Source organism: Herpailurus yagouaroundi, unplaced genomic scaffold (assembly GCF_014898765.1).
Source record: "Herpailurus yagouaroundi ecotype Mexico unplaced genomic scaffold, PumYag 246, whole genome shotgun sequence".
In the NCBI taxonomy this organism is placed as follows: Eukaryota; Metazoa; Chordata; class Mammalia; order Carnivora; family Felidae; genus Herpailurus; species Herpailurus yagouaroundi.
Genome location: NW_024412463.1, coordinates 3,791,575 through 3,818,522, shown reverse-complemented (window position 1 = coordinate 3,818,522; position 26,948 = coordinate 3,791,575). Strand labels below are relative to the sequence as shown.

General features: G+C 46.1%; 1 protein-coding gene and 1 long non-coding RNA gene across 7 annotated transcripts in view; both read right to left on the bottom strand.

Annotated features, from left to right (window-relative positions):
* The window catches only part of TSHZ2 (teashirt zinc finger homeobox 2), a 456,301-nt gene that overhangs the window by 317,163 nt on the left and 112,190 nt on the right, over positions 1-26,948 (bottom strand). The window lies entirely within an intron of this gene.
* The window catches only part of LOC121020119 (uncharacterized), a 30,707-nt gene continuing 4,380 nt past the window's right edge, over positions 622-26,948 (bottom strand). The window contains exon 2 of the long non-coding RNA XR_005785951.1: positions 622-1,120. This is a non-coding gene — a long non-coding RNA (uncharacterized LOC121020119). The remainder of the gene's footprint in view (positions 1,121-26,948) is intronic.

Below are 26,948 nucleotides of genomic sequence, written 5' to 3'. Positions count from 1 at the left end.
CCGCGGAAAAAAAAAAGTCTATCCCTGGAACTTTAGTAAGATTCTAAAAAGACAGCAAAAATGTTGTGGCAAATAGGGCAAAAAAAAAAAAAAAGCGCCATTTGTAAAGAAGTACTATTTGTATCGAACATCATGAGGAAATAACTGCATCATGACAATTTTGTACATCTTCTATGATTTGATTGTCAGTAATGAAGCCCATCGGAGAGTGAGAAATGAGGAGAGAAAAAGTATCTATATCACTTATCCTGCAAATTATGCAGCTCAGAGCTTGATAGCACTTGGCAAAATACAAATGTATTTGAATGGAATTCAAATTGTTGCTCTTTGCCTAAGACACAGGTAATATCACCAGGGGTCCTGTCTTTGGATTTTTCTAAGAGGTAAGAGTTTAAGTAACAGCAGTATTACAAAATTACCTTTAAACACTGAAAACATTTTTACTTTGTTACAGGGTGTAATTTCCACTTTTCCCCTCTAATGGCTCATAGACGGAAAATGGTACACTAATGCAATTTTTCAAATTTAGTTACCTTTTTTTTGTGTGTGTCCTAAAATTATACGTTCTCGTCATCTGCCCCGTTTGTCAGTCTCCAGGACCCATTTATTTCCCTGTTCTTATGGTTCCGTAATTCATCTTCTTGTCACAGAACTTTCATAAACTTTTTTTTTTTTTTAAGATACAAAACACTTGCAATAAACTCTGACAAAAATGCTTCCAGTTCAACTTTTGAAATCTTTCAATTACGCGTCGAACGATGATCATACTTTCGGGTCTTTCTGTGCTGTGAAACCTCTCTTGGAGTGACATCTTACTAGGGGAGGGGAAAAATTACTGGAAGAGAGACTCACTTCCAACCATTTATATTTCTTTGCCTCTTCACTTTTGCTTCTCTAGATGTATATTCAAAATCATGCCACGTAGAGAAGAGAAAAGGGGACTGATAAAACGGGAATTGTTATCTGTGGTAGATGGAAATCCTGTTCCAACTCCAATGATCTAAAATGGGGTGTGGGAGGAAAGAAAACTGGTTTTGTGAGCTTTTGGATGCCAGAGGGAGCCGTAAAGAGAAGTCCGTAATCAAAGGGGCTTGTTAAAAACAAACCAAACCAGGGGTGCCTGGGTCCCGACTTGGGCTCAGGTCATGATCTCACAGTTCAGGAGTTCGAGCCCCACGCTTGGCTCTGTGCTGACAGTTCAGAACCTGGAACCTGCTTCCGATCCTGCGTCTCCCTCGCTCTCTGCCCCTCCCCCACTTGTGCCCTGTCTCTGCCTCTCTCTAAAATAAATAAATGTCAAACCAAACAGAAAACGAACAAAACGTGGTGGTCTCGAGTGATGGGAAGTGCCCAATATTAAATTTGGAGTAACATGGCTATCTCTTCATTACCACGAGGAGATACTCGGTGAACATCCAGGTTAACTGGACCAGGGATTGTTACTGGGTTGTTAAGCAAGCTTATCTGTGGTGTTGAAGGCATGAGGAAAGCTTCAAGAAGCCCCTAGACCCGAGCCACTCAATGCAAATATAAAGCGAGCCACATAGGTAATTTAAAATTTTCTAGCAGCCACATTAAACAAGTTAGATAATAACAAGTAACATTAATTTTGATCATCTATTTTATTTAACCCGATGTAGTCAAAATGTTATGGTCTTCTTAACGTGTAATTAATACCACAAATCATTAATGAGACCTTTAGCATTTTTCCCTCATACTAAGTCTTTGAAATGCCAGGTGTATTTTATACCTTCAGAGCGTCTCACTTGAGATTAACCACATTTCAAGTGCTCGATAACCATATGTAGCTCAAGGCTACTGTGAAGGGCAAAACCGTTTTAGACTGTCTCCCCTAGATTCAGGGGTCCTAATAAGAGCTCGTATAGAACCTGGCCTCTCTTACTGGAGAACTTATCATTTTTTTTAAAGTTTATTTATTTTGAGAGAGAGAGAGAGAGAGAGAGAGAGAGAGAGAGAGAGAGAGAGAGAATCCAGATGCCCCTCTGGGGAATTGTCCACAGAGGCTGACAGGTGCCACCTCATCTGAAAGGTGAAGACCCCTTCCTGCTGCCCACGACCAACGGCTGACTGACACTGGGATACAAACGTCCATCTTCCTTGCCTCCAAATAGGAGAACTCTGATGGGGGTTAAGTTCCAGAGCCCTGTGTCTGTGCTTCAGACCAAGGTCACACTGTACCTGGGACCACCTCCTTCCGCAGCACAATCTTGCTTCCCTCGCTCCCTCACAGGTTTTACTGAGATCACTCAAAAAGTCACCTGTATCCAAATCCTTGCCTCAGGCTCTGCTTCTAGGGAACCCGACATAAGACACTATAATTTTCTTTTGTCATGTTTTGACTCTTCTTCCTCCTTCTTCCAACCCTTTAAAATGTAAATCCATTTGTTTCCTACAGAATCTTTCCCAAGTGGCTTTCCTTATTAACCCTCAAACTATCAATTTTCTGCCCTATAAGGACCATTTACCAGTGCAGCAGAAGCCTTGAAAGGCATTTGGCTTTTTTATCTGGATGTTTATTTCACCCCACGAAGGCACTGTAAATTCCCCAAGTGTGCCGATCAAACATTTGTGGTCAACAGCAAAGCCCACAACTACACAATTTTACAATTCTCCTGAGTGACGAAGGGGAGGGATGATTCTGTCGCTCCTCTCCATGGCCCCGCTGTCACATGAGTGTGACAAGACTTCACGAAAATACATACTTCTCATACTATCTGGCCACCATTTAAGCTATTCAGGAATAGAGAGACGGGTGGATTGAGGGAAATCTTGGAACGATATGAGATTAAACAGAGAGAACTACACTGAATTTGTTCCCTCCTTAGCCAAAACGTGAGCACAGAGAACAACTTAGAATCCAAGTGGTGCCCTTAATATATTTTCTTTTTGTCATGGTTGTGGATTTTTAAAATGGGCAGATCAGTTTGTACCCCCAGATGACCGGTCAGTGCCATTAACTGAGTTTTAGGACCTTTGTGCTTGCTACCCCTTCCCCCCCTTCTGGGAACACTGCTCTCCTAAGTATCTGCACAGCTGGACTCCATGTATCACTTGGTTCTCAGCTCAGCCTAAGATTGTTTCCTCCACCTTGCATCATTCTCGAACACGTAGCCGTGTTTGATATGCCCAGCAGCACTTAGCACCAGCCGGTTACCTTCTATACTCACCTACTGCCTCTACCACTAAGTGAGCTCCCTGGGGACCGGCACTTTTGTCTTTTCCACTACTACGTCCCCAGTGCCTAGACCAGGACCTGACAAAGTGTGTGGGTGGCTCAGGTCATGAGTTCATGAGTTCGAGCCCCGCGTCGGGCTCTGGGCTGACAGCTCAGAGCCTGGAGCCTGCTTCGGATTCTGTCTCTCTCTCTCTCTCTCTCTCTCTCTCTCTCTCTCAAAAATAATAAAACATTAAAAAAAATAATTACGTGTTGATGGCCACCTGAGCCAGATTACTTTGTGTAACTCTAAGTCTTTCTTGGTAAGGAAGAGACGTCTCATGTTGCCTCTTATGGATGACATCGGCCAGAAATCTCAACGTGACGCTTCCTAGGTGTTATGGACTATGTGTCTGTGTCCCCTCGAAATTCATATGTTGAAACCCTAACCCTCAACGGAATGGTCTTAGGAGGCAGGGCTTTGGGGAAGTGTTCGGGTCATAACGATGGAGCCCCTATGATGAGATTAGTGCCCCTATAGGAAGAGCTTATAGGAGACCTTGCTCTCTTCTCCTCACCTCTGTGTCTCTGTGTCATGTGAGGAAACCAGAAACGTGTCACTGGAACCCAGCCATGTGCTATCCGTCTCGGGATTCCAGCCTCCAGAACAGTGAGAAAGGAATCACTGCTGTTTCAGCCCCCCAGTCGGCGGTCCCCTTTTCAGAGCAGGTCCAAACGAATTAGACACTAGTCTGCATCCTCAGCTTCTGACTGGGGGTCTTGGGAAATGCAGGTAAGACAATATGCTGGAGCCTCAATCTAAGGATGTGACCAGTGGCCTTGGCTGTGGTGCTGGAAGTTCTCCAGTTAAGAGCCTGGTCTCAAGTCACGGCCCGACTTGCCTGGCTTTCCAGCCTCAACCAGAGACGTTGGCCGTTCATTCTTTGCTGACAGTGGGAAGGTGAGACGAACAACGTCTCTGCCCTCTAGACTGGTGAACATAAACAAGCTTGGCTTTCTTGGGAAAGGGCTGGGTTTCCTCTCAGGGGGACGTCTGGTAGTGATTCTTTGCCTTTTTCCTGCTAGGCTTTGGAGTAACAAAACTCTGCATGTTAAGGGATCGATAAAAGACCCGGATGCCTCCTGGAAGGTTAGCGATTCATTCAACAAACATTTCTGGCATGACTGCCCATAGCCAGAAACCGCTTGCACAGGAATGACGATGGGGAGGAAACGTCAAATAAACGGCCATGGCTTCCAGGCTGATGGAGCGTCCATCCTAGCGGGGCTGACTGGCTTCGGTGACATCATCGTATGAAGAAAAGTAACATTGCAGCTATGCTTAAGTACTACCAAGAGGTTTATGGGCAAGGGGGGTACGTCGTGCGGGGCTAGGGCCATTCCGGAGGCCAAAGGAGGTTCCCGGAGACAGGAGATCCGAGCTGTGGTCTTACGTAAGCAGAGAAGTCAGCCAGGAGAAATTAGGGGGTGGGCTTCCAGCTACGGTGAGCGGCTTGCGAGAGCTCTGGCGCTCTACCTGCTGGGGATGCCAGTCACGCGGTGTTCTACGTGGTCAGTTCTCCTAACACTGTGCAATGATGCTGCACGGCCAGCTGGGCAAGCCGCATGTGCACCGGCCATGGGTGGGGGGTGAGGGTACAAGGCTGGGGCGCTGAGGGAGCTGAGAGATGATGGTGGGCCTGGAGGAGGCTGGGGCCTTCCGAGGAGGGGGACTGTGGGAACCCACTGGCATTTTTATTTAAAAAAATTTTTTTAACATTTATTTATTTTTGAGAGACAGTGAGTGAGCAGGGGAGGGGAAGAGAGGGAGGGAGGCACAGAATCTGGGGCAGGTTCCAGGCCGTCAGCACAGAGCCTGACACAGGGTTCAAACTCACAGACCGCGAGAGCATGACCTGAGCCGAAGTCGGACGCTCAACCGACGGAGCCACCCAGGTGCCCCTGGCATTTTTATCTTAAAGAGGTGTACATTGGGGGCGCCTGGGTGGCTCGGTCGGTTGAGCATCCGACTTCGGCTTGGATGATGATCTTCCGGTCTGTGAGCTCGAGCCCTGTGTCGGGCTCTGTGCGGACAGCTCGGAGCCGGGAGCCTGCTTCGGATTCTGTGTCTCCCTCTCTCTCCCCCACTCATGCTCTGTCTCTCTCTCTCTCTCTCAAGAATAAATAAACATTAAAAAAAATTTTTTTTAAAGAGGCTTACATTGGGGCGCCTGGGTGGCGCAGTCGGTTAAGCGTCCGACTTCAGCCAGGTCACGATCTCGCGGTCCATGGGTTCGAGCCCCGCGTCGGGCTCTGGGCTGATGGCTCGGAGCCTGGAGCCTGTTTCCGATTCTGTGTCTCCCTCTCTCTCTGCTCCTCCCCCGTTCATGCTCTGCCTCTCTCTGTCCCAAAAATAAATAAACGTTGAAAAAAAAATTTTTTTAAATAAATAAATAAATAAAGAGGCTTACATTGAAGAAAGGAACCTCCAGGTTACACGAGGCCAGGTTTTACTTGGCCAGAATGCTTTGCCGATGAAATAATCACCAGGTGGGCACGCGGCTCCAGCCCCGGCAGCAGGCCTTCGCTGTTGCACAAAGCAACACCCGGCCCTTCATCGCACGCGACCCATCCCCTCACCGCTCTGATGACCTAATGAAAGTACTTGTATGGCCCCTCTCCCTAAAGCTAGGGCATATCTTTACGGCCTCCCTCTATTCTCGAAGGTAAACTCCGCAAGGGCAAAACCTTGCACGTAGCCCAAGGATTGACAAAGAGCAGAGCTCTCAAATGCGCTTGCTGAACAAATAAATCAGTGAATGAAGAAGGAAGCCTAACATGGTAAAGGCAGGGGGTGGGGGGGGGCACGGAAACGCATGAGATTTGGCCCCTGCAAAGACGCTTCATCCTGGGCCAAACCGCCGAGAATTAATGTTTCCCGCATGCAAGGAAGACATCTTAATGTATGAAACCCAACCCAGGCCTCTTCCTGCCTCTCAGATCCAGACTCAGAAATCGCTGGGCACAATTTGAAAACATCGGTAACTCTTAGTGAACACGAGCATTGTTCGTGCTTCTGAATTCGCTGCAGGCAAATAAATACATACCCCGGGCACAAAATAATTTAAGCAGAAGGCCCGAATAATCACCTCTCTCCCGGCCCACCTCCACTCTGGGGGGACTTTAGTGAGAGCGGACTTGTGGCAGGTCTGGGGACTGTCTCTTCCCCGGACACAGGCGGCCATCTGGAGAAGACGCCACATTGCACAGAGAAAGGAGTTTACACAGTCAACCCGCCAAGAAGCATTCACTGAGATGTCCACTCTGCACCCAGATTTTCCCAACGTGCTGACGCAGGGGTCTGACGAACGCGAGCCCACCAGGCGGCAGTGGGAACAGCAGCCGCGGCTATTTATTGAGCGCCTGCTGTCTACACCACTGTTTGCATCGCCCGTGAGGGCGGTGCTCAGACTATTTCCCCTTGATCGATGAAGGCCTGGAATTTAGAGGCTGCGTGACGCATCCCCGCTAATAATGCTCGAGGCCAGGTACAAGCACTCGCTGTGTCTGGCTCAAGGCTCGGTTCCGGAGTACTTGTCTGAGAGTGTCCCTTCACGGGATGCTTTGGGCATCGGCAGACCACATCGAGGTCCATCTGAATAACCCCAGACATAAATTTATAAGGGGTTAGGGAAGTGAGGGTCCTGGTTCAAACGAGGCCAAGGATTCATCATCCACTCAAGTCATGTGTATGGACCCCTTGCTGTCTACCAGGCACCGGGTCAGGTGTCCAAGAACTGATGTTGACTGAGAACCAGATAATCCGTACTCTCCTGGACCAGTCACGGAATGCAGACACATGGGGCAGGCAGTCTTACACACATACCAATACCAATCAACTTGTGATAAGAGGACCCTCAGGATACTGAAAGCATGTAAGACAGGGGATGAGCCCACACTTAAAGACTGACGGTCATTGTTCCAAAATACACTCGATGTCAACGTGAAACACATTTTTTTCCTGGGTGTTAGGGCACTTTCTGGGTATAGCAGGAATGTTTTACTTGCCTCTTAGGTATTCTAAAAAAATTTTTTTTAACGTTTACTTATTTTTGAGAGGAGAGAGACAGAGCATGAGCAGGGGAGGAGAGAGAAAGAGGGAGACACAGAATCTGAAACAGGCTCCAGGCTCCGAGCTGTCAGCACAGAGGCCGACGCTGAGCTCAGACTCACGGAGCGCGAGATCATGACCTGAGCCGAAGCCGGATGCTTAACCAACTGAGCCACTGAGGCGCCCTGCCTCTTAGGTATTCTAAACCTTTCTTTAGGACTTCTAGTAGTTACATTTACCGAAAGACTTCTAATATCTGAGTGCAGCAAATCCATGCACAGCCCGGTAGGATACATGCCAGAAAACAGAATAGACAGGCAACAATCAGGTACATTTTAGATACATGAGTGGTTTATAAATAAACATTCGGTACACCAAACGGAGATAAAGGAACAATAAGTAAGTGGGTTTAATATGGTTAGATACGCAAAGCTATTTCAGAGAAATAAGCAGCAACGGGATAAAGGGTAGCCAAGTAAATAGGGGAACAGATAAATTCTGGAAAGAGAGAAAAGGGGAAAAATAAGAAAGCTCTCTTCCAGGAATTGCTGATAACGTCAACAGCATTCACTCTTACCAGGGCCTCAGTATATGTTGAGTCCGCTAATCTGTTGTAAGCTATATTGTCTACAGACAGATATCAATCATACCAGGGAGAACATTAAGACCACCTATATCTATTTCCCTGACACCTGACTTCTGCAAGCCCCCTCCTGGCAAAGAGGGAAGCTGAGGGGTTATCGAATCGAATATGCCATCTCCCCGCGAGCTGACTGCCTTTCTTAGACTTTGCATAAATCGCAAACTTGCAAATTATTGGCCTTGCAAAGTTGACTCATCCATTCCACACCCTTGCCCTCGTCCGTTCTGAGGCCCAAGTATGGGGTGGGGGTGGGGGCAGTTACAAAGAGCCCAATATCTTGGAAGAAGTCTTAAAAAAGAGTAGGCTACAGTCAAGCTGGTTCGTGTAGGTGAGGGTTTATGCTTTAGCAAAAATGAATTTTCTATTAGGATGACTCCTAATCTGAATGTGATTTCAAGGGCAACTGGAACACAGAAGAGGAAAGGAAGAAAAGGCAAATGCTGGGGTTAAAGGGAGGACTGTCCTTCCAGCAAAAACGAGGGCCTGAGATTAAGGAGGCACCTACAGTGATGAGCGCGGGGTGTTGTATGTAAGTGATGAATCACTGAATTCTGCTCCTGAAACCAGCATTGCGCTCTATGTCAACTAGTTAGAATGTATTTACTTTTATTTTGTAAGTTTATTTATTTTGAGAGAGAGAAAGAGAGAGGGTGCACATGCACACATGAATGGGGGGAGGGGCAGAGAGAGAGAACCCCGGGCAGGCTCCGTGCTGTCAGTGCAGAGCCCAGCGTGGGGCTTGAACTCACGAACCCATGAGATCACGACCTGAGCCGAAGTCAAGAGTCAGGCGCTCCTCACTAACTAGAATTTAAATACAATTTTGAAAAAGACAAAACAATGAAGGCATTAACGTGGCTTTGGGGGCAGTCAAGGCACAGGGCTCCATGCTCCAAAGGGGCCCTGTGGTCACCATCTTCAGGAAATGTTCATTAATTTCATCTTTGAATTCGTGTTTTGCAAGTGAAGTCTAATGGGGCCATGGGACACGTGCTGGGGGCTTAGAGCCTCAGCTCAGAAGGCTGTCCCCTCCAGGTCCCTGGGAAGGGGTCTCAGCTGCCCGCTGCCTGCCCTCTGGCTCCCTCCCCCTGGCCTTAGCCCTCTTACTGCTGTCACTCTAGGCCCGGGGTGGTGGCTGGGTCACAGTGGGGGGGGGGGGGGGGGGGGTAGGCACATTTTCTACCACTGCTCTCAGCTCCCTGTGGGAGCCTAGATATTACGGGTCGGGGGAGGGTCAGGATTAGACTCATGCTGTGTAGTATGTGGGGTGGGGCTGGGTGGTGCCATCTCCGAATAGGCATCACCAAGCTGTGGCTGGCGGGGACCTCTTGCCTGCCCCTGATCCAGGTAACAAGTTCATCAGGTGCAGAGGTTATAATCTTTTTATTTATTTTGGCGGGGGGGGCATAGAGAGAGGGAGACAGAGAATCCCCAAAAGGCTCTGTGCTAACAGTGCAGTCCCAATGCAGGACTCGAACCCATAAACTGTGAGATCATGACCTGATCTGAAAGCAAGAGTCAGATACTTAACCAACTGAGCCACCCAGATGCCCCATAGAGGTTACGATTTTTTTTGGGGGGGGGGGTCATCTGTCCACCATGAAGTGAGGTGGTGGGCCTGAGGGAGAGGGGTGATTGACTTCCTAGCCTCTGGCCTGGGCCCTGCACGTTGGGTGGTAAGCCTTGGTTTAAGGAAATAAAAGGCAAATACTTAGATCTGGACTTCATCTCGCCTTCCTTACTGTCGTCTCTGGGGTACTCACAGGGGCTATGCACGGACGTTCCAGTTTGCTTCCCCGCGGACACGCGCTAGAACTGCACTTTGCTGCCCCTTGAGGTTAGATGTGGCCGCCCCACTTGCTTTCGTGTTCCAGAAGAAGTTTTAATTGCCGATGCACATTTTCTTTCTCTGTGTCACGGCAATCGCCATGATTCAAAGGGTGGCTGCCTTATCGGTCTGGGGTCAGAACAAGAGTGACAGGGATCAGAGCCCCCCGCGGGAGTATGAAGTTATTTTAAGCCTTAGAGATTTGGGAGTTCGTGCTGTAGCAAGACCTAGGCCACAGCGATTGATATGGTCTCCAGGGCGGATGGTTCTTCCTAGCACACTCTGGAAAATAATAATAGATGCTTAGTATGTGTTTACTGAACGAATGAATGACCTTCTTCTGACCAAGGCCAGTAGATTCGTGCGGATACGTTACGTAGACGTAGGCTCTTCGTGCTCAGTGGATGCTGCTAGACCATTTCCTTTCACATCAAACTCTCATCCTGATTTCTTCACTCCTTTGCTTGATCTCCTACCTCTCTCGGGACCCTTTACCTCCTGGCGTGGTCCTCTTTTTTTCCGTCTTTCCTCTATTCCTTTCTCTCTTTCTTCCCCCTCTCAGAGAGAGCTTTGTGAAAGCCACACCCATGTGGGCACCTTCTAAAACCGCAGCTCCGATCCACCTTCTGCCCTCCACGCCACGTCTTCCCTCCAACTGCACCGAATCTATTCAGATGTCTGCTGGCATCTGACTCAGTATGCCAAAAATGGGACTCAGCATCATCTTCCAGAACCGTCAACATCGCCCCCCCCCCCCCCACCGGAGTCTCTGCCTCCACCTATGTATCAGTGGCACCACCAACCTTCAAGCTCTTTCTGTAGCTTTATTTTAGGTTTTGCATCTGCTTTTTAACATTTTATTTTAGTTTTATCTGTCCCCAAACTTTCCTCTGCAGAGTCTTCTGGACTGACTACGGCCTCAATGCCCACACCTCGCCACCCTGCTCCCATCCAGCACCCTCTAGCTCATGTCCCAACTGCTCTAACAGATATCGACCTCCCTTCCTTGCTTACAACATCAGTTTTTATATATATCTTTTTATTGTGTAACTAGATCCTTCTTATAGAACGATGATTCTCGACTAGCATGCCACCAAGTATTGATTAATGCATAACGTGTTTTTGTTTTTTTTTTTTCTTTTAGAATTCTGGATTCAAACACGTTCTCAGAAGGATCATTAAATTCTGAAGGTCAGGCCATAAGGTGTAGGGAAGGGCAGAACTGCAGCGAGTGAGAAGGGTAAGCTCTCTGACCAGAGCACGTCGGGGATGTACCGGAACACATGCAGAAATCTGGCTGCGGGGGTGACGGCCAGGCCGGAGTGAGAATATAAATTTGGCTGCTCTCGTTTTATAGGGTTGTAACAAATGTAGGGCTAATACAACAGGGGTGGCAGCCTGAACTTCCTGGAGGAGGCTGGAAGTGAACACAGTTAAGTGAAGGTGGTTGTAAGTGATGATGAACCTGGGGGTGCCCTGATTAAGGAAACAACACACTCAGCTGCAGCTGGCTGTGGTCACATGGCCACATAGGTCTGTGATGGCGAGATGTTCCTGTTTTCCAAAAGAAGCCACACATAGGGATGGTAAGTGAAAAAACGGAAATGTGAAAGCTATTTTTTTTTTTTTAATATAGTGAGTCTAGGGGAGAACGTTTCTGTGGGCCAGGTCCTGCTTGCAGGCTGTTGAGATCGCCAGGTCTAAGCGGACAGAGGAGAGGAGATGGGGACCCAGGACAGACAGAGATGTAGGGAGCCATGATATTTTTGGGGTCATCTGAGAAGAGCAGAGGGCACAGAGGAGGGAAGAAGCATGTCACCAAGCGTCACCATGCAGGTCGGGAACACATCTGACGACGTCGAGCTTCTGTTTCTATCACAAGCAGAAAAGCGGCAGCAACAATAGCCACATCAACAACCAAAGAGCAAGTCTTCTAAGAGGGGAGACACCAATAAAATGCCATTATAAATCTCGAAATAAAGGACAGCAAGAACCAAAAGGGTAGGGACAACATTGCAGGACCTTCAGGTGGGATGAGTACAGAAGGGGCAGCGGGGGGGGGGGGGGTCACTGGAAAGATGATGTAGTTCCAGAATCATCGGCGGCCGGCTGGGGTTGGCCAAAGGCCAGCTGAAGGTTAGGGCAAGCGAGTAGGAGGTGAGGTACTCCAGGGAGAAAGTGAAGGCTCCTTCAGCGAGATTGGTAATGAAGGACAGAAGAGGCGAGGGTGTCCGGGAAGGAAGTGTGTGTGCACAGAAAAACATAGAGATGGACAAGCCATGTGTAATTTAGGCAGACACATTCCCCATGAAATTCTGAGTCGGTAGGAGATGAGCACTTCCTTTGATCCAACGATCTTCTACGAGCTTTGACTCTAGCTCTGGAAACCCTAAGAGGTAGGTATTATATTTACACCCATTTTAAGATGAGAAAACTGAGGCACAGAAGTGCATCTACATATTTTAATTATTGATCTATTTATTTATTAAGAAGAGACATTTGAGATTTAAGAGAGGGGAGAAGTCCAGAAAAGAAAGGGTGAGAATTCGGAGGTCCATTTGAAGCTTCCTGTTAGGAAGAGGTAAGGCAGAAACCCAAATAAACGTCCTGAGTCCACTGGGAAAGGATGTCAAAAGGGAGAGTTGTATCTTCTTCAGAGACTGCAGGGAAGAAAGGGAAAGAAATCAATGGTATGAAATTATTGGCAAGCAAAGAAGTCAAAGGAAGAGACCTAACAGCCTCTTTGCTTTTGTTTCTTAAATAAATCACAATGGACATGGGGCTCTGTTACTCTTGAGGATGTGACACAGATTTTTGGTTGTGGGAGAACTTAAATTAATCATAAGACGGGTCTTGGATATCGAGGAGAGATTAATCATCTAGAAATAAACCAAGGATGCATTATTTCATATCTTTGGGTTATACTCAAATATGCATCCAAACCCACCAGACTATCGGAGCCATATGGAATCCTTTCTGGTGCACCTGGTAATAACAAAACCCTCCCCAAAGGGATGCTCTGAAGTCATTGCTCTGGTCTTGATGCTCTGAGATAATTCTCAGAACTTGTCACTGTCTGTACCGCCCTTGCTTAGTGGAGAGCACTTGTCTTCTTCCAGATTGCAAACACCTAGTCCTCCCCCTGAGGGTGTTTTTAAGAGCGGTGGAATGTAGAATAAGAACACAACCCTCTCATTTCAAAAAGGAAACCCCTCCACGTGCGTCATGCACATTACAGAAAACGTGGCAGAAAGCATGGAGGAAAACCATTCTTTCTCCCTTCATAAAAATGGCGGCAACTCCAGGCCCAGGCACTTGACCGTGGAGTACCAGAAAGCCTCTATACTTTTTTTTTTTTCCGGTTTATTCTAACGTTCTGGCTCTCCACACGAGCGAGCATACATATGAGTTGGGATGCTTTTAAAAATTCAGATTTGCAGGCCCTACCACCCGAATTTCTGAATGAGTGAGTCTGAGCCCAGGTCTAGAAATCAACATTTTAATCAAGCTACCCGACTAGACCTTACAGCATCTTTCTAAAAGCACTCTTCCACAAGTCCTGAAGAATAAGAATTCTATCCCGAATTGTACTGGCTGCAGATGAAGGGCCTGACTTTGAGAAATTAGCATTTATAAAAGCCACACTTTCCTTAAACAAAGGACATTAGGGACTCCGGGAGTCCGAAGGAGACAGGAGTTTCTGGAAGAGATTGACCTCTTCTGAAGTTAGAAGAATTCACATCAACAAGTATGACCCAGGGCTCCCCGTGCACCAGAGATGAAGAGAATGTGGTTTCCCATCTGGGATCTGATGGGAAGTTATGCATGGCCCACACATCTGAGCATGCTTACACACACACACACACACACACACACACACACACACACACACAGAGGCACACGCACAAACCATAACGGCAGCTATTTGCCCTGGCTTTTTCAGGCGGCTTGCATTTTAGAACTCCGGTCCATCATTCCAGATCTGTCACACCACAGGTCCTGAGCTGGATTCAGAAAATGTCATCAAGGAAAGCATGCTACAAGGGAAACTGAGGCCAAGGAACAAACCAAGTCTGCATAGAAAGAAGAGACCTTCAGACTATGAGACATTAATAACAGCTGATGGGGTGGGGGGATGCTGCATTTATTACATGTGCATGTTTTTCCCATGAATCTTCACACTGTAACCCTACAAAGCAGGTTCCATGGTCCCACCCATTTTATAGATGAGGGAATGGAGGCACAGAGAGGTCAAAGCAACTTGCCTGCTGGTAGGTGGAGGAGAAGGAACCAAGCCTAGCTCCCAGGCCCCCGTTCACCACGATGATACGCTGAAAGCTTCTGGAAACAAGCTCACTGGGTCTGGGTCTTAAGGGGAGAGCGATTTTCGGGCAGATGGAAACCACTCCAGGGTCTAGAGTGCTACCGCCGTTAGAGGTACTGGGGACATCACAGCGAACAGGGCCACAGGGAAGAAGCAGTGGGCGGACCGCAGGGAGACAAGTGCTCCTGTGACCTGTTAGAGAGCCTGAGGGCAGCAGGTGGCGTGTCGATGGATGGTGAGTGGGTGGTCAGAGGAGACTAGATCAAACCTTTGGTCTTTTGGGGGAGACTGGACTTTTCTGTAGGTACAAGGGTATCGTGAAAGCCCTCCTTCTCAACAGGGGGAGATTTTGCCCCTTGGGGGACATTTGACAATATCCGGGGACATTTTTGGTTGTCAGAATGTGGGGAGGTGGGCTCTACTGGCAACTAAGGGGTAGAGGTCAGGCACGCTGCCAGTGAACATCCCCTGGTGCACAGGACGGCCACCACAGCAGAGAATGATCCAGTCCCCCATGTCAATAGTGTCAAGGTGGTGAGATTTCAAAGCCAGTTAATGAAGTACAGCCTGAAACTCTCCTACTAGTTCTTCCCAGGGTGACTCTACTTTGAATACTGCGCCTTACAGTGCAGAAATCTTTAACCAAATGTGACTTTGTCCTTTGGCATTAGGATATTATTCTTCTCCTGGTGCCAATAATTAACCTTTGTTTAACAGGAACCCTTCCCTAGAGAAGAGCCAGGTCTTGCTTCTCCTGGAAGAAGCCTCTGCTGGGAAGGGTGGGATTCCTCTTCTCCCCAAACAGGCCCCGAAACGCTAACAGGACTAGGCAATTGTAATTGCTCTGATGCTTTGCATATTTATGTTTGAGACCTTCGCATGAACTGTTACTTTAAAAAAGAAGGATCAGTTCATCTTTAAAAGAAGGTGATTGATCGCTGCCAGTCGGGCATTCCTTCATTCTTGGCTTCCTCTTAGCCTCCGTAATAAGTTCTTCACGAACACCCGTCTGCTATTAAAGAATGGTATTCATCATAAGCCAAGCAGAGAGGAGGCAGAATTTGATGGGCACAATACCATATTTCAATCCACAGTGTCCTTTTTGTTCAACTCAATCTGCCGTGTCGTTAATATTTGAGAAAAAACACACAAAGACTTTGGTAAATATTAATCAGAAATATACAGCCCCTTTCCCGACTCAATTACCCATTACTGGGCACTCCAGGTGATAATGTCCTGCTAAACCTTCTATTTGCTTAAAATGCAAGTGAAAAGTACTTTCTGTGGATTGAATGTAGTGCTCTTAGCAGCCTAAGTAGTCTGTAACAGCAGGGAGATTCTCTTCCTCATCTGCTATTTTATTCCGTGAGCTTCCAGGTCCTCTAGCATCTGAGTGTGAGTCTAGCCCCCTGGCTTGGCTGTTTTTCTGATGGGTTCTAACTTTTGCAGATGCGTTCAGACGACTAGGGATGCACAGAATTAACAGCAAGTGTGCCCAATGGTCAACATACCCAACGGCCGGCCGGCCCGCAGATCACGGCACCCCTGTAGGGTGCAAACTCTTTGAACTCAGAAGTCCATTTCCTTCTACTTCAGATCTCATCAGACCATGCAAATTGCCATCAACCTTTCCACACTGGCTGAAGCAGGTCTAAGTCATGATGTCCCTTATTATCAGTGAAGTCATTAAAAGTCCATCAGATCAATTGGGCTCTGACATAACATTAAAAATGTTCTTGGGTGAAATCTATTTCTCCACTCCTATAACCGGTGTAAGTTCAAAGAGGTTCATAATGAAATCTTGTCCCATCCGTGTCAGCTCCTCAAGTTAACAATGAATATTAAAATCTAGGTGGCAGGAGCTGGATTCATCATGGAACATCAAAATCTGAACCCCAAAGGCCATGCCGCCGAGAGCCGCTAGCTTCCTATAAACAGCAAATATTCAATCTGACTGTGAAAAGGTAAGGGGCAAGTCTCATCACACGCTTCCTGGAGGCCAGGTCAGTCTATCCAGGAGCCTGAAATTATGGGCAACAGAATGAAGAAACGAGGTGATTTGCCACTAACTTATTAGGTGTGCTGGAAATTTCAGTTATTCGACACTCCCATTCCTGCTTCAAAATCAGGCCGTGTCTTGGCTTTTCCTAGAAATGGAGCGAAATCTTTCCCCACGACAATGTCTTCTTGGCTTTTCTGTATGACATTTGTCTTTCCCCAATAAAAGCGGTCAATACACGGATAGGTATCAGGCATTTGACATATTCTAACATTATGAAAGAGTCACCTATGAACTCTTCTTAAAATACACCATCAGAGATTTTTGTTTTGGTTCTTGTTTTTCTGAGAAACCCTGGGTGCCATTTGCCCAGCATTTGAGAAATAAAGAAAGAGGCAAAGGCCAAAGATACCCTGTTTTGCTTAGATACAGGCAAGTCAAACCAACAAAAGAATTATGTTTGTCAATATACTCAGGAGGTAGAATTCTTGCATAAGAGTTTCTCGTTAGGTTACTAGTTTCTAGTGTCACATGTGGGAAGGTGGACCTTCCGTATCAGGGCTTCCAAATGTCTTTTGTACTTAACCACCATAAAGAGGAAACAAACAAAAAACAAAAAGATTTGAAATGATGAACCCGGAGGTATGTTTGTATGTAGAAAGAAACAACTGTTTCAAAACTATTACTTCCCTTGGTACATGCAAGTTACTTAGATATATACAATTCTATTCTATTTTTTCTTTTTAATGCTGGTCAAAACCCACAGAATTGATGACACTAATGGGTCTTCCACGATTTGAAAACAGTGCTCTATCCTAATATACATGAGCCACTCAACTCAAAACCCAAGAGGTATTCTCTGTTCCAACATACTCACTTTTTTTTTTTTTAACAGATTGATTAATATTAAGGGAGTCACTTATGGAGTATTTGTGTCATGCCAGGAATTAGAATCACTAGTGTGGACCCCAAAACCTGTTTCACTTACAGAAGTGTTGGACATCCTCCAAGTTTTATATGGGTTGTTTCTATTGTCTATAAATTGTACCCGTCACCGTGCATGGTTTTGTTATGGGGATTTGTGTCCTTCTTTCCTTCCTTCCTTCTTTCTTTTCTAACTGAACCTGGGTCTACATAACAAAAAATGAGAAGAGTTAATTGTCTGAATGTGTCCAGACGCACAGATGCTTTGGTGTCACATAGTAGACACCAGGATTCTTCCCGCCCCCTGCCTTGGGCTGCCTCTCATGCAGATGTTTTGGCTGTGCAGACAGAGTCCCAGGTAGGGGGATTCTGATGATACGTCTTGAGCTAAAGCTGCACACGTATTGTCCATTATTTACCAAACATAGGAAATCAGTCAGCATTAAAATGCAACTCTAAAGGGAAATTTCTCATTGCCTGGAAAGTTAGGTTCTGGAAACTTGCCCTAAAGCCATTAAGTATTCAGTAGAATTTGGGATAAAGTAGGTTCCTCTTGGAAATCAGCCAAAAAAACTTTATTTATTTATTACTGCAAACATATGGCTTCATGGGGATATTCCAGCCATGAGGGCAGCTTTCTAATGAGGCTCCCAAAGAGATTATTTTAAAACTGAACATAAAATGTAATAATTTCAAAATAGTAACCAATATTCACATATCTGTCTGATGCATTTGACTTTAACATCTTTTTTTTCATGTACGACGAGGTGCTCGAACCTCATGGTGGATATGACCTCTACAGGAAATTCAGTGGGAAAACGATTTGAAACTCCACATTGCCAAAACAAATTGATGATGAATTTTTCAGCTCAGTTCTTGTATTGAATTACAAAGTCTATTAGCAAAAGAAACTAAAGGGCGGATTACGATATGATTCAACAGAAGAGTATAAAAAAGAGGAAGAAAGTCCCTTTGAACCTTGCCATTGAGCCTCTGAGAGGGTGGAAGCTATGGTTTCTACAAATTCTCAGCAAGTTTTAACATCAAGACTTGATAGAGGGTTGGGTTAAATGAGAGACCCCTAAATGTATTCACTGAACATAAAGAATCCAGATCTTTTAAAATGCAGAACATCTTCCAGGTTTCTACCAAGAAGAGTGATGGGATATTAAAAGTCCTTAAGATTATTGGCTCTCCTCAAGATTTGCAAGGCAATAAGGAATAAATTGATGTAAGTGATAAGAAAAATCATCCCCTCCTTTTTCATTATTAATGACCAAATATTATTAAATCAATAATTTTGGTGATGATCTGAACAGGTTATTAAATATCATGAATTATTCACCTTAAAAGTTGATCAGAGCCATGAAAATAATTCAAGTTAATGGGAATCTTTGGATCTCTCACGAAATACCCAGTCATTGACAAAACATCTCTGTTAGGATTTTTGGAACGTGAAAACGCAGAGACCACAGATGTCCTCAAGGAAGAGAACAACATTCCTTGCTGGATTACAGGAAATTAAAAAACCAGATATCCATCACCAAAATAATGGGCGATTAAAGAGACCGAGAAATAGGTGCCAATGGTTACAGGGAATTCGTTTCTTCCCACTCCTGCCCCCGTCCCCCCCCCCCCCGCTTCAATTAATACTGCACCAATAGTTTCAGAAACCTCACAAAATCGGGACGCCAGCCATGGATTTGTCAATGCTGGGTGTGCCTCCAGCACTGGGGAGTTGGGCATAAAGCAATTAGTGGGTGGCTCTCGGCCAGGAGCACTATCTATTCCAATTACTTTGCCTTAAGCAAGGTGTGTGTGCAAAAGAGTATTTTGTCCAGAGGTTATACAATACGAGGCAGTGGAATGTGATTTAATTTAGAAGGGACAGGGAAACAGGAGAGAAGGGTTGGGGGTGGGGTCCAGGGCAGGCAAAGAAGGTTTGATGGCTTTGACCCCTTGTGAAATCTTCGTTACCATCCTTGGGAACACTGACACAAACAGACCACGGATCCCAGCTGTCATTGAAACTGAAGGCAAACAGATACCCCACTGCCTCCCTCTTTGCATACCTTCTCCACTGCAGGCTTCCTGCTAAACCAGGATCATGCCAAAAAGCATTATCCTGTGGTAGAATTTCCCAATATGAAAGTGACTCCATTACTGAAGCGTTTAATGACACGCACTTTTTTTTTTTTTTCTTTTTAACCATTTAATGCAAGGTGAGCCCTGAATACTAATGGAGAAAAAGAAGCCACAGCCAACAAGGGTTTTGGGTTTTTTTTTTTTTTTTTTTTTTTTTTTGTTTTGCAAAACCAGACAGGTGGGTCAGGACCCGGAAAGAACCTGGAAAACAGGAATGGAAAGGAGCTTCCATGTTTAGAAACGAGGGGTACAGGGGTTCAGATCAGGGCTCTATCTTTCACGAACTGTGGGATCTTGAGCAGTTTACCTAATTTCCCTCAGCCTCCAGGTTAATGACAAAATATACCTCCAACAGCGGTCGCGGGCTGGATCTTAATGGCTGAATTTCCACAAGCCAGCACTCAGCAGCTCCTCAGCCCGGAGCCAAGCACTGAGCGTTCATTCCCTCGACACGTGCCGAGTGAGTCCCTCCTAGGTCTCCTTCGCTGTTGTTGCACACGGGGCCAGCGATCATGACCTTTACAGACTAGTCACGGGAAATGATAATAAATAAGCCAAAAAAAAAAAATACTCATGATAACTTTCAGGTGAAAATAGCCACTATAAAGAAAATAAAACAGGAAGTGTGAGAGCAAGTAATCAGAAGGGGGACAATTTTCACTTCAGACGTGAAAGGTTAGGGGAAGCTTCCTGCTGGGGGGTGAGGGGGGAGGGTGGGTCAAGCCTAAGCTGGAGCTTGGGAAGTACATGCGTGTCAGAACAGGAAAGTGGGTTCGAGACCCTTCTAAGAGGAGAGAATTGCAAAAGCAAAGGCCCTCCATAAATGCTGAGGATGATAATAGTAATGATTATGATTTTTTCTTCATTTCCAGTTGGGACATTTAAGATCAGCCCCGGTGGAAACTTGTCTTTTGAGGGAAGCAGATGCATCAGGCACAACATATTCCCCCCACCCCCACCCCAGAGAGGCCGTTTCTGGGCACCCCCTCCCCCAGCTGGGGCTGAGGCAAAAGGCTTCATTTCATCACTTCCCAGACTCATTGGGAAGGGGGCTGCCGTCCATTTACCCCCAAGACTAGAATTATTTGTACGACCACAAGATGGCATTGGAGGTGGTCCAAGCACATAGGCAAAGACTCATTGGCAGTTAAATCATGCGAAGACATAACGGTAAGTAAATATGCCCAGAGAGGGAATTTTAGCCATCCAAGGACACAGAAAAACCACAGCCCTGGCCTCAATACTGCATTCCTCATATATCTAACCCATGTTCTTATGCTATAGGATAAACGACATAAATCAAGAGACTCTTGGGATAGATCAGGAATAAGCCTGCGATAAATTCTGTTAAACTGACTTGTCAGTGCCTTGCCTGGAAACTTCGATTCTTTTTGGAAATTACAAAATACTATTGAATGATGTGGCAATGTGGCAGGAACTGAGAAGGAAATTCTCCCCGGAATTTCTACCTAACTGTCGAGGAGGTTAAAGAATCGGAGACAAGTCAGTGTTGCAGAGCTCCGTCGCGTGTTGGATTCAAATGGGATAAAAAGAACTTTCTTTTCTACGTGCCCCCCACCCCCGCCCACTTACAATTTTGCTGACTTACAGACAGTATGCAGCTGCCCACCTCCGTCTTCTTTAGTCGTGGAGTTACTAATTGCTGGCACAGGGCACAAAGAAACCACTAAGTAAATATTAGCTGAACGAACGAAGACTACATGAAATCTCATAAATTTGTTACATATGGTAACTATATCTATATATTTTTAGTGTTTTCTATGTGCTAAATGTTTTATACAGATGATCTGACTTACTATCTCACAGGTAGGCTTTACTGTATTTTGCAGATGAACGAGCTAAGCCTGAGCAATGTTCGATAGTCAACCAACACTGATTAAGCACTGACTATGTGCCAGGCACACATAGCTAGTAAGTAGCTATTTAGGGCTGGCTTTAAATTCTACCCTTTTAACCACAATGCTCTGCTGGTTCTGAACGGAGGGTTCTGGAAGCTGAGCTTACCAGTATCTACATCTGACTTAGCTTCCAAACGATTCCCGGGAACATCAGCATCAGGCAGACACAGGAAAATAGAGGATTCTTGCTGTATACGTTCCCATCAGCAGCAATATCATATTTCTGCACAGCCACGCATGTGCATCTAAAAAGCAACACTATTCATGGTCTGGCCTATGTTTTTCATTAAACCTAACAAGCATTTTCATTACAACAGGCAGGCCAAGCTTTAGAGCAACGATTTTCCATCTGGTAGCCAGACATTAGGACACATTTTAAGCAACTAACTGGACACACTGCATGGATCCCTTGGGCCAGATTGAAACTGGAAATAGAACAAGTGTGATCTGGGAGTCTGGAGGCAGCATTTCTAGGTTGAGACATAAAGGCCAAAGGAGTTGGGGCTCGTTCCTGCACCCTGCCTGCTCAGGAAACCAGAGTTGCTGTTAACAGTCACGAGGGTATTATACCGCCCTTGGTTAGGCACCTCAAACTTTTCCCCTGACAGGCTGGGCAGTCGCGCCCCCTTATTTTCTTTGGGAAAAGAATTGGACCAGCCTTGGGAATGAAATATAGCAAGAGAATTATTACTGTCTGTCCCCAGGGGGTCATTTGAGTGGGTTTAAATCGGTGGTTCTCAACCATGGGCAATTTTGCCTCCCAAGGGATATTCGACAATGTCTGGAAACATATTTGATTGACTAAGGTGGGGCTAGAATCTAGTGTTTTGAGGCTAGGAATACTACCACACATCCACACCTCACAGGACAGCCTTCCACAACAGAGAATCACACGGCCCCAGATGTCAGCGTCATGGTGGGGAAAACCTGGCTCGAACGATGACGATGTTCCTGATAACGATGGCGCCGACGGTCAGATCTCCTACGTGTTCAGCGGTCAACTCAGAGTTACCCCTTTGCCGATTAGTTGTCACGCGCCATCATTTACATCTCACATGAACTCCCAAACTACCTTTATTTTACGGGGGGAGAAAATCCAGACTCTGAGCTGCCAAGTAAGTCATACAAGGTCACCAACCAAGGATATAGCAAAACAGGGATTTGAACCCAGCTCACCGTGACCCCAGGACTCTTAAGCACTAGACCATGTGCTGCCTGCTTTTGCTCCTGCTCACAGGTGTGGCTGGGCCACTCTGGTTCCAAAGACCTTCCCCAGGCTCACAACGAAATGAAGACTTCAAGTCCTTGCCGAACGGTTGTTGACCACCGCCCCGGAAACAGCCCTTTCTCCCCTTCGTATCTTTTCCCGGTGGATGATGAGGTAACAACCCTTGGCTCACCACTCTTATGTTATAACGAGTGCACGGTCGTTCTCAACCCGGGGTGATTTGGGCTCTTAGGGGACATCTTTGGTTGTCACGACTTGGGGTGGAGGGAAGGAAGAAACTGCAGGTGTCTACCGAGTGGAAGCCAGGGACATCGCTGAAGATTTCACACTGCATGAGAAGATGCTCCCACACACACAGCAAAAAGATTACCTGGCCCCCAAATATCCTGAGGTTGAGAAACCCTACAGTAGAAGCAAGGTTCAAACTCAGGACTTGGGGACCGAACCAGATTTTATGCAGCGGGAATTTGTTGTTGATGTTGTTTCTTTTCCTTAAAAGAAATTTTTTCTAATGTCTATTTATTTTGCAGGGGGGGTGGGGTGGAGGGGAGGGACAGAGAGAGAGAGAAAGAGAGAGAGAGAGAGGGAATCTGAAACAAGCTCCAGGCTCTGAGCTGTCAGCACAGAGCTCGACGCAGGGCTTGAACTCACAAACTTTGAGATCGTGACCGGAGCTGAAGCCTGACACTTAACCGACTGGGCCACCCAGGTGTCCCTGTTGATGTTTCTTTGCCTCTTATCCATTCACTCGGCTTCTGGCAATAGCTTCTGCTCTTGTTCTGGGCTTCCCACTCAGAGCCCACGCAATTTTGGGGGGAGCTGGCTAACTCCCTCACAGCTCCAGGGACGGTATGTCCTAGACGTGCCTCATCAGATCATCTCATTTCTCTGGAGAATGTGGTTGGTTGAGCCCAATTTCAGCACAGCCAGATATCACGAGATGGCACCTGAAAGTCCTGAGAGAGAAGCCAGCTCCTTGAGTCTGGACTTAGTCCTGAGAAGACATAAAGCTGTGTCTGCCAGAGGCCACCTGGTCACCGTGAGGGAAGGGACAGCTCAGGAAGGAGCCAACGCAGTAGAAGTGGACCAGAAAAATGCACAGAGAGGAACGAAGCCTTTGCGATACAATCTGAGGTCTTGAAATAGCAACATCTGAAGCCACTTTATCCTGGACCTTTGCTTTACATGAACCAGTAAATTGCCTCATTGGTTAAACCATTTTGGGCTTCATTTCCTGCCTCCTACAACTGGAAGGGGCCCAATTGATACGCCTCACTTTGAGGTAATAATGCAAGTGACTTTCCCTGGAAAACAAAAATAAAAAGGTATCTGCAAATCCCTTTGCATTCCGTACCAGAGATTTCACAATGCAATATGTAAATCTGGGGAAAATTCTGGAAGGCAGAATTTCCCTGACAAAGGGATATCTAACAGAACAGCCACTGGCTATTCATAACACGAGCAAAAGCTGGCAGTCCTGATTTCTGGAAGTCAGGTACAGAGAGCTATAGGTTTCATCTATCTTGTCAAGAGTCTAGGTGTTCTGGGAGAGCTGTAGCATTTTTGACGCCTGTTATAATGACATCCATGATGCAGATGTATATGTCAGGCTCTCAGCTGACTCGAGAAAAAAGTGAGCACAGCGCTGTGGGAAGAAAGGCCCACGAGTCGACTCTCGGGTCAATTTGGAAACTGCGCTGGGCATCACTTAAAGGGAGAAACATTCTAACTTGCCCCAAGCCTGGTACCCATGCGTTAGACTTTGTCGTAGGTGCAGAATCTAGCAGGCGTTGCTCAAGGGCTATGATGACAATGATTCCACGGTGTGGCCCACATTCCAGAAGGGGCAAGCGAGATGTTTTTTGGGGGGAGGTCCCTGAGCAAATATCTTACAAGTTGTAATAGGACATGGTTTTGAATGAGAATAGAAATTAAAATCCAGCATGTGAAACCCGGTATTTAGTGAGTTTTATTACTGAGTACTGGGGTCAGGAAATGTTTTCTGCAAAGGGGTAGACAGCAAATATTTTCAGAATGTGGATTAGACCGTGTCGACTAAACTATGCAACTCTGCCATTATTGCATGGAAGCATCCAGAGACAATACAGTAACAGATGGGCGTGGCTGTGTCCCAACAAAATTTATGTACGAGAACAAGCGAAGGGCCAAATGCGGTTGGAGGGCTACACATCTGTCAATCCCTGGCTTCATAGGAAACTAAGGTAAAAAGAAAAGGAGTTTAAAAATTTTTAATAGAATACAAGTGGTACAGTAAAAATACGAGGCTGAAAATATACACTATCTGGCTCTCCGTGGCAAAAGTTTGCCAAGCCTTGGTCAAGCCCTATTCACACACGAAGTTTTTTTCTTGCCAGTAGAATGTCTAAAATGAACACAATATGGGGCGCCTGGGTGGCGCAGTCGGTTAAGCGTCCGACTTCAGCCAGGTCACGATCTCGCGGTCCGTGAGTTCGAGCCCCGCGTCAGGCTCTGGGCTGATGGCTCGGAGCCTGGAGCCTGTTTCCGATTCTGTGTCTCCCTCTCTCTCTGCCCCTCCCCCGTTCATGCTCTGCCTCTCTCTGTCCCAAAAATAAATAAACGTTGAAAAAAAAAATTTAAAATGAACACAACATAATTAAGACAGTTTATCATCAGTTGCACCGTCCTTGGATGTCATTTTTACCACTGTTTCTCAGATCCTTTTCCCATTCTGTCCTCATGCAGTATTTTATCTCTACCTAGGGCTTAAAAATAAGTTTTTAAAAAATACAGCAATCTACAAATTACAGCTGGGAGAGAAATGTTCCCAAGAAGTGTTTCAAAAGGAACTAATGACATAGCATGTGATAGTCAAACATCATGCAAGGGAATAGAATCTCCTTTTTCCCATGGCTAACATTTATCCCCCAGGTAATACCTTGTTTGTGAGGCTGTCTCGAGGGAGAAATAGACTGGCAACCCACACACGTTCTTTGTCAAACAGATCAGAATCAACAACTAACACAAGACTGAAGGTGACTCGTGTAATGCCCTCTGGTAAGCAGGGCTATGGTAGACAGTAAATCTTGGCTTTGAATTCTGGTGGAAGCTTCAGCTGACTCTGGACTCAGTTTACATGTCAACCAAATGGATGTGACAATATGGAATGGTAATGCGGTTGCTTCCAATTCTACTAAGGTCTCTCTGTATCGAATTACAATTGACGTCAAGAGGCCCTCCCCTGGTGAACCAACAGACACACTGTTTTTTTTAACATAGTCTCTGAATATCAGAGCTGTACTATAATGAATTGCTGTATCCACATGAGGTGGAAATGTTGTGTTTGTCTCGACCGTGTCTCATTTCCTCCTGGGTATTTGTGGTTTTTCAAAAATCCAACTTAAGGGCATGGAAGGATCTTCCCACGAGCGTGACTGCTTTGCACCTAAAGTATAATCATATCGCAAAATTTAATAAGAGAAAGCAGCATATCAATGGATGATTGAAGTAGCAGGTAAATTTCAAATATGACCTAAACCACCAGTGAGCAAAGCGACTTGAATCTATGGCTCCATTCTCGGCTTGACAGGCATTCCACACGAGATGAAAAACTGGGAGGGAATACAAACTGGAGAGAAATGCCTGGTGACCACAGAATTCCTTCCAGGGGACCATGTCCCGCCGACCTCAGGACTCCCAGTGTTGCCATCATATGAGTACCTCCCAGACTGGTGTTTTTCCTTTAAATAAACTCACTTCTTAAATAAATGTATTCGAACAGTACATTTTATATCAGAAGTGCCAGTGACAATCTAGCGATAGTAGCTGCCCAATTGCTGGTTTGATCTGGCCCTCGTTTTACATGAATATTACACATTAAATACATGACACTGAAATTGTTAACGAAGTTTACCTGTGTACCATTAAAAAAAAAAAAAGTGCCACCGTGTACTATCAGGGATTCACATGTCTTCCGAAAAACCCGACAGGAATATAAAAATTCACGCATGTAAACATTTTATTTGCTATGGTAAGCAATTTATTTGAATTAAATATTAAATGGCGTCCGGGGTGTATGTGTGTTTTGTCATATGAAAACATGACACGCTTCAGACAAACCAGCAAACAAATGAGTGGAGTTAAGCTACAGAAGGGGCCCGCTCCGCGTGGCGCTTGAGGAGTGTGCAAACACAGCATTAGTGACTTGTTACCTCAAACTAGAGGCTCGACAAAGCCTTTGTTTATTCTGCAAATCCAAGGCAAGATTATTGCCACAAGTTATCTTAAGGTGCTGAGGAAGCCACCCAAAGTGCACCTGTGTTTGTGGGCCCGGGGTCCCTGGAGAACACCGATTCGAGCGATCCTGTCAGGTAGACAAGTGGTGTTCCTCAACCTTAAAGAGGTGTTCTCCGGGGCATCTGGGTGGCTCAGTCGGTTAAGCGTCCAACTTCGGCTCAGGTCAGGATCTCGTGGGTCATGAGTTCGAGCCCCGCGTCGGGCTCTGTGCTGACGGCTCAGAGCCTGGAGCCTGCTTCAAATTCTGTGTCTCCCTCTCTCTCTCTGCCCCTCCCCTACTTGGGCTCTGTCTCTCCCTCTCTCACTCTAAACAATGAACATTAAGAAAAAAAAGAGGGGTTCTCCATGCCAACCCAGGGCAAGGCTCACGACTGCAC